General features: G+C 37.7%; 1 pseudogene; it reads left to right on the top strand.

The window, feature by feature from the left end:
• Window positions 1-226: 226 nt before the first annotated feature.
• Window positions 227-7,013, top strand: part of LOC101664534 — a 33,175-nt pseudogene continuing 26,388 nt past the window's right edge.

The raw sequence follows: 7,013 nt of genomic DNA, 5'->3' as shown, positions 1-7,013 counted from the left end.
TCTTCATCCTGTGCTGTTACTAGTATGTGCTCAGCTAATGTGTATTAACAGTTTCTACTAAGACTAAACAATCACTGATGTATTTGACAAGCTATATTTTCTTTATCGCGCTATAGGACCGAAGTGTAAGTAAAACATGAAAGGAAAACCGAAGATGAAAGTGCGATTTCATATAACATTTTAATGTTACTGACAAATAAAGCCAGGGTATAGACTACAAGTCAGGATGTTGGCTTACACTTTAAAGGCACCACTGGTCGATGAAAGAGGTGAGAGAAGCAAAACAAGATTGTGTATTAAGAGGTATGGTATGTCTGCAACAGGGCCTCCAACTGGTTCATTCCAGTTCAATATCCCTTGTTCAGAATTTGCATTTCCAACCTATATATACTGAATCTGGATCTACAGTTTAACAAGATCCCCAGATGATTCTATTATCTTTCGATTCCATTTTTCCATGAGCCTTTTAGTTCTGGATTAAATGTAAGTTCTGATTCAGTATATCGAGTAGAAATACAAATTCTCAGCTGGGGGTCAACATTGGAATGAACTGATTTAAAACCCTGGTATGGAAACAGTTAATTGGTTAGATACAGATTAGAAATGGGTGTCTTGGCAAGAGTTACTGTTTCATTAGAATAGGGAGAATTGTTCTAGATTTTATATCTGTCTTCACTTTGTCTGTTTTAGGTAAGTCAGGTTGCTGAAAAATATTTGAGTAACTGGATTGCTGAGCATCATCTGTCAAAATGGAAATATTGGTAGCTCCTATTCATTCCTGACCAGTAGATGGCAGCAAGATGCTTTATTAAAATTTTCTCGTCTTTTTTTTTTTTTAAAGCCATGTTGTAAAATAGATGCTCAGTGTGAATATGTGGGGGTTTTTCTCATTAAAACCAGGACGATAGGACGCCTTCATTTTCTTTAAATGAATGAAAGTATTATTACCATTTATACTATTATTTCATATTAAATGTTTTTGAAAATTCATCTATCTAAAAATATTACCTTTTATAGATTTTTGCTAGCAGCTACTTCTTAAGTGACAATATAACACAATAAGAATTTATATTTTACATATCATTTCTTTTTCATAAATTCCTATAAAGAAAATCCAACAGTTGTACTTTAGAACAAACCCACGAGCATCTTGCTAAACAGTTTGCTAGTGTTGAATCAGTAATTTTGAAGTCTTTGTATTGAATATTCATAAACGTTTCTTTTATGAACAAACCAAAGAATCAATTTAGCCGATATAAGAAGAAAATATTTTATTTCCGGGTGGTTAAGTCTGACTAATTTATCTTCTACATCAAAATGCTGGCTTCCAGGGAGTGGCAGGGGATATGGACTTCAAAGAACTGACATAAGCTTAAGGAAAAATCTGAATCCCATTGGCAGAAATCTGTGACATGGAAATTTATATAGCAGATAAATGATGGTCATTTCTTGCTCCTCTAGAAATCAGTTCAACTAAGAAAGGTTTTTGGAATTGCTTTAGAAAATAATATTTTTGAAATGTTAAGCTTTCTCCCAATTACTTTACAATGTGCTGTTTAATTCTTGTGAATTTCAAAGTTTTTGTAAAACTTGTTATTCAGAATGCACTGTTATCTTATGAAAGCATGCTTTATCAATATCATTTAGCATATCTTTTACATGTCTTGGAATTTTTATGAACCACAAAAGAACTTTTTTCCCCCTAATGTACTTTAAACGGACACAATCTTCCAGACAACAGGACATCTGTAATTTAGAACAGCAGATGTTGCTGCACATGTTTCTCCTTAAAACTAAGAAACAGCACAAAAGAAAATAAAACCTACAGTTCAGAACAAAAGAGAAACACTAAGTCATGCAAAGATGAGGGAATTCTGAGAAGAGGGAGATGTGGCTGTCAGAACTTTTTCTTTGTATGTATCTCTGTAAACACTTGGCGAGTTATCCTCATTCTGCTACCTAAGGCTCATTAATTTTCGACTGCAGTCAACTTTCTACTAAAGTCAGACTTATTTTCAGTAAAAGTAGATTTCACTTGAACAAGAAGTACTTCATGTTCACAGTGTGTGCTCATTTCAAGTTGTGTATGCGAAGTGGCTACAGTGTGCTATACTTTGTTTGCTGTAGGGTTGGCAAGATTTTCATCTTGGTTTTAACTCTAGCTGATCCAACAGCGAAGGACTAAATCGGAGGCTTCCCCGCTCTGCATGATGCAGCCATGGTGGCCGGCCCGATTGCATGCTTGATGTTAGAGTCTGAGTGCAGGAGTGACATCATTAATGCCAAAAGCAATGACAATGACGGCTGGACTCCCCTCCATGTGGCGGCTCACTAAGGAAGGGACTCGTTCGTTTGACTCCTACCGGAGTTCAAAGCCAAGGTCCAGCCGCTCGGTAAGGGTACAACACCGCTTCAACTAGCCATTATCCGAGAAAGGTCAAGCTGTGTGAAAATCCTCCTGGACCATAATGCCAATATTGACATTCAGAACGGCTTCCTGTTACGTTACGCTGTGATCAAAAGCAACCATTCTTATTGCCGAATGTTCCTTCAGAGAGGAGCAGACCCAAACTTGGGTTGCTTAGAAGATGGACAGACACCTTTACACTTGTCTGCCCTTAGTGATGATGTGCTTTGTGCACGGATGTTTTATAATTATGGAGCGGACACGAACACAAGGAACTATGAAGGACAAACCCCACTGGCTGTTTCAATCAGTATTTCTGGAAGTAGTGTTTGGATTTCTTACAAGAAGTAACAAGTACGTAATAGAGTTATTACTATTATTAATTTTAAAATTTTTCATCTTGTGAAAACATTTAATGTGTTTTTTTATGACTTAAAATAATTAGATGTTAATCATACATATAAACTTTGCATGGTAAGTAATACATCACTCATCTGAATAAATGGAAAGTTGTAATAAATTACAAAATTTCATTAAGAAATCAATTGTGTTACTAAAAGAAGCAGGGGTAGACAAAGGAGGGGAGAAGAGTTGGAGAAAAGAACAGCAAGGAGAAATGTTTTAATTCATAATGGAGATCTGCACTAGAAGGTGGCATTACGTGCTGATCATAATGATATTCTTTCTAGGTTTGCATGTTCATATTAAGGAAATAAAGGCAGAAGCTAACGTTCTAGATTCTTTAACTTTGGAAATGCACCATGGTGAAACTCTTAATCAGTTAATTGCCACTTTTCTGCTTCATTATGATACGAACCCACATGAAACACAACAGCAGTGTTTGTAAGTGTTCTAGTATTGGAGGATAAAGCTCCTAGAAATTGTAAGGAACAATTTGCTGTCAGTGGAAATTTGGGTTCTACTGTCTCTGGACCATAGGGCTTCCCTGATTCCTGCCCTGTTTTCGTGTATATTCCTTTTTATAAGTGTCTGGTACACATTACCAGGAACCTCAGTGGTGGTGTGGTTACCTCTAGGGCTGCTAACTGCAAGATAAGCAGTTCAAAAACCACAAGCTGTTCCACAGGAGAAAGACTGGGCTTTCTACTCCTTTAAAGAATTTTTGTCGCAGAAACCCCCAAGGCCATTTCTGCCTTGTCCTATTGGGTTGCTATGAATCGGCGATGAATTTGGTTTTGGATTTTGGCACATGTTGTGTTTGAGCTGCATGTGTTTGAGCTGTTTTTCTGATATGGATGATTTGTTTGTTTTGACATAGCCTCATGTCAGACTTCCTTATGATCAGTCAAGTGAGTGCTCAGAACTTAATGTCTTGCATTTCTATAAAGAAAACATTTGAATTTTCTGTGTCACACTTTGTGATGACCAAGTGTTATTGGTTATTATTATGGAAGAAGAAATGAAAGCACTCTAAATGCCAGGTACTTGGGATCCAAGGGGTTTATTGACTTGCTTGTGAATAATCAACTCTACCTCTTGGAACTAAATTTTGGAGTGAGAATTTACTCATTGAAGAAACACAGCATAATTTGAATTTAGTGCATTCTAATGGTGGAAAGATATTTCCATTATGTAATATATTTAGACTGAAGTAGAAAAAGAGAAAGAAATGATGCTTAGATTCTGACTTCCTGCTATCCAGTAGAATCCTCTGTGATGCCAGAAATGGTCTCTCTACACTTCCTAAAAGGGAAGCCAATAATCCAGTGTGGCTTTTGAGCCCTTGCTATGTATGGTTGGCTCATATGACATGTATGGAATTTCGAATTTTATTTAACTGTACTCAATATAAATTTTACTAACCAAAAGTGACTGGTAATTTCCATATTGCAGAGCAGTGCAAATCTTTCTATCTTGGGTTGTTTCGCAGGTTGTCCCTGGCAGAAAGCTTTGACCCACATAGAAGTAGCCAGAGATGGCAGGATGCTGTGTGTGTGGTGCTACAGTTGCTGGTGTCAGCCGACTAGATGGAGACACATTTAGGAAACCCTTAGAGTGCAATTGCAAACATAGCACCTTTCCTAACCAACTTCATTCATAACACAGACAGAGATATTGGTGTTGGGAAACAGATTACTATTGGATATGAGCCTAGGCCAGGGAAGATATTCTACAAGGTGTTTTTCCTCTTAGTAAATTCTAGACATCTTGTGCTTTTCATTTTAGTGTTACACTGGAGATTCATATGTAAATTAGCGTGAACACATTCAGGAAGCATATTTACATACAGAAAAGTCTTAGCCCTCTTTTAGTATATAATTTGCTCATTAGAGCTACACTGTCCAAGTTCAAATACTATACCATTTAATAGTTATGACCTTGATCTAGCCTCTGTGCCTCAGTGTCCTCATCTTTTTAAAAAAAATCATTTTAATAGGGGCTCATACAACTCTTATCACAATCCATGCATACATCAATTGTGTAAAGCACATTTGTACATTCATTGCCCTCATCATTCTTAAAACATTTCCTCTCCGCTTAAGCCCCCCTCCCCGCTTTTTCCCCTCCCTCCCTGTTCTCCCCTCCCTCATGAGCCCTTGATAATTTATAAATTATTATTTTGTCATATCTTGCCCTGTCCGATGTCTCCCTTCACCCACTTTTCTGTTGTCTGTCACCCAGGGAGGAGGTCACATAGAGTTCCTTGTAATCAGTTCCCTCTTTCCTACCCATTCTCCCTCTACCCTCCCAGTATCGCCACTCAGTGTCCTCATCTTTAAATGAGGAAAATAGGAAAAGCTTTATGTAGGCTTGTTATGAGGATTAGACTTTCACATTTTAAGTGCAATGTAAATGCTCCTCAAATTAAACATTTTACTAAAAGTTAGTCCACAATCTCCCAGCAGAGTGAATCTTTCAAACTCTTATTCCACTCAAAACTCTTATATTTTCCATCCTATAGACTTGTGTTTCCCACAGTGGACAATATCATGCCCTGGAGTCCTGGAATAATGGAGGGTGACTGCAAAAGCATTAGCTACACTTTATCCTGGACTGTGGGCTATAATAGAAAAAATTAATTGCTAAGGACACTAAATTATGGGGTTTTCCCCCCTTTTTCTTCTGAAAAGCAGGTGGTTGGCTAACTAAGATGGAAAACCTATTCTGTAAATGATTCTCCACATTCTACAGTATGGAGATACATGGTCTCCTATATGTGAAAAATGAAAAGCACATAGGCAGCATCTCTTTTATCCCTGAGCCCTCAGAGCTGTGGAGTTCTCTCAAAGCAGCGTTGCTAGAGAGCTGTAATGTTGAGTAAAAGTTCAGATGTTCCAAGAAGATTAGGGGCTGATAGAACACTTGCCAAAATAACCTCTGTGTTTGTGCCCTCTTCATTGCACACAGCAGTGATCCTGATGAGGCCTTTGATTAATTGTGCTCTGTTGGTTGACTGCACATGCAAATGTTGGTGATGGAGTAACAAATTTCAGAAGTGAGGGACCATCTGCCTTTTTAAGGCCAAAATTCATCTTTTGCTGGTTTCTAGTGTTGTTTTGTGCCAAAAGCAAATTCAGAGTTTCTGCTTCACCCTAGCATTACTTGCTAGTGAAAAATGATTATGTGCTAGAAGGACTAACTATAGCTGCTCTCCACTGAACTATCTCTAAAAAACAAACTAAAGAAAGATTGATCAGGGAGCCTGAGTTCAGTTTGCAAGTTCCTTCCATCCTCCAACATATCTAACTGCCACGACTCCTTTATAAATTAGTTTGAAGAATGAGAGAGGCTGAAACCCTTGGTAGTCTTTGTTAAGGACTGCTTTCCTGATTCACTGCACCATTTGGATTAGAAGCAGATTGTTTAAATAGGAAGAGATTAAAAAATCCTAATGCTGGAATTTAAAAACTGATAAGCTTCTTTGAAGGGCCTTTGTGGTGTAGAGTGTTATGCATTGCGTGGCGTTGGCAAACTACAAGGTCAGCAGTTTGAAACCACCAGCTGCTTAGTGGGAGAAAGATGAAGCATTCTGTTCCCTAAAGATTTACAGACTTGGAAACCCACAGGGGCAATTCTAGTCGGTCTAATAAGTCACTATCTATCAGAATTGACTTGAAGGTAGTGAGCTTGATTTGGAAGGTTCTTTGGAAAACACATCATAAAAGCTATGAAGGTGAGTGTCTTGGTGGAAGTAGCATGTGATACACATCACATGTCTTAGTAATGTGGTGTCTTCTTAGTAACACTTGGCAAGAGAAGCCTCCAAGAGTTACTATTGCCATTTTTTCTATTGGCAGACTGAACTTCCAACATTAAAACCTTCAAAACCCTCTGCCTTCTAGATTGGCCTGAACACAGCTTAGTCTCCTCCAGAAAGCCAGTGAGTGAAAGAACAGTTTCTATTTGTCCAGAAACAATAAGCATAGCTAAGAAGAGGAACGAAGCTCACCTTGCAGAAAGAAAAGATATTTTCTGATTGGTTAGCAGTGTATATGAGACCAGTTTTTTTGTTTTGTTTTGGTGTGGTTTTTTTTATATTAAACACTTTTATTGGGGGCTGTTACATTTCTTATCACAATCCATACATTCATCCATTTTGTCAAGCACATTTGTACATATGTTGCCATCATCATTTTCTTTTTTT

This window comes from Echinops telfairi, unplaced genomic scaffold, assembly GCF_000313985.2.
Source record: "Echinops telfairi isolate 266 unplaced genomic scaffold, ASM31398v2 ScPeMD7_7;HRSCAF=31, whole genome shotgun sequence".
Classification (NCBI taxonomy): Eukaryota; Metazoa; Chordata; class Mammalia; order Afrosoricida; family Tenrecidae; genus Echinops; species Echinops telfairi.
This window is presented reverse-complemented; position numbering and strand designations above follow the sequence as displayed.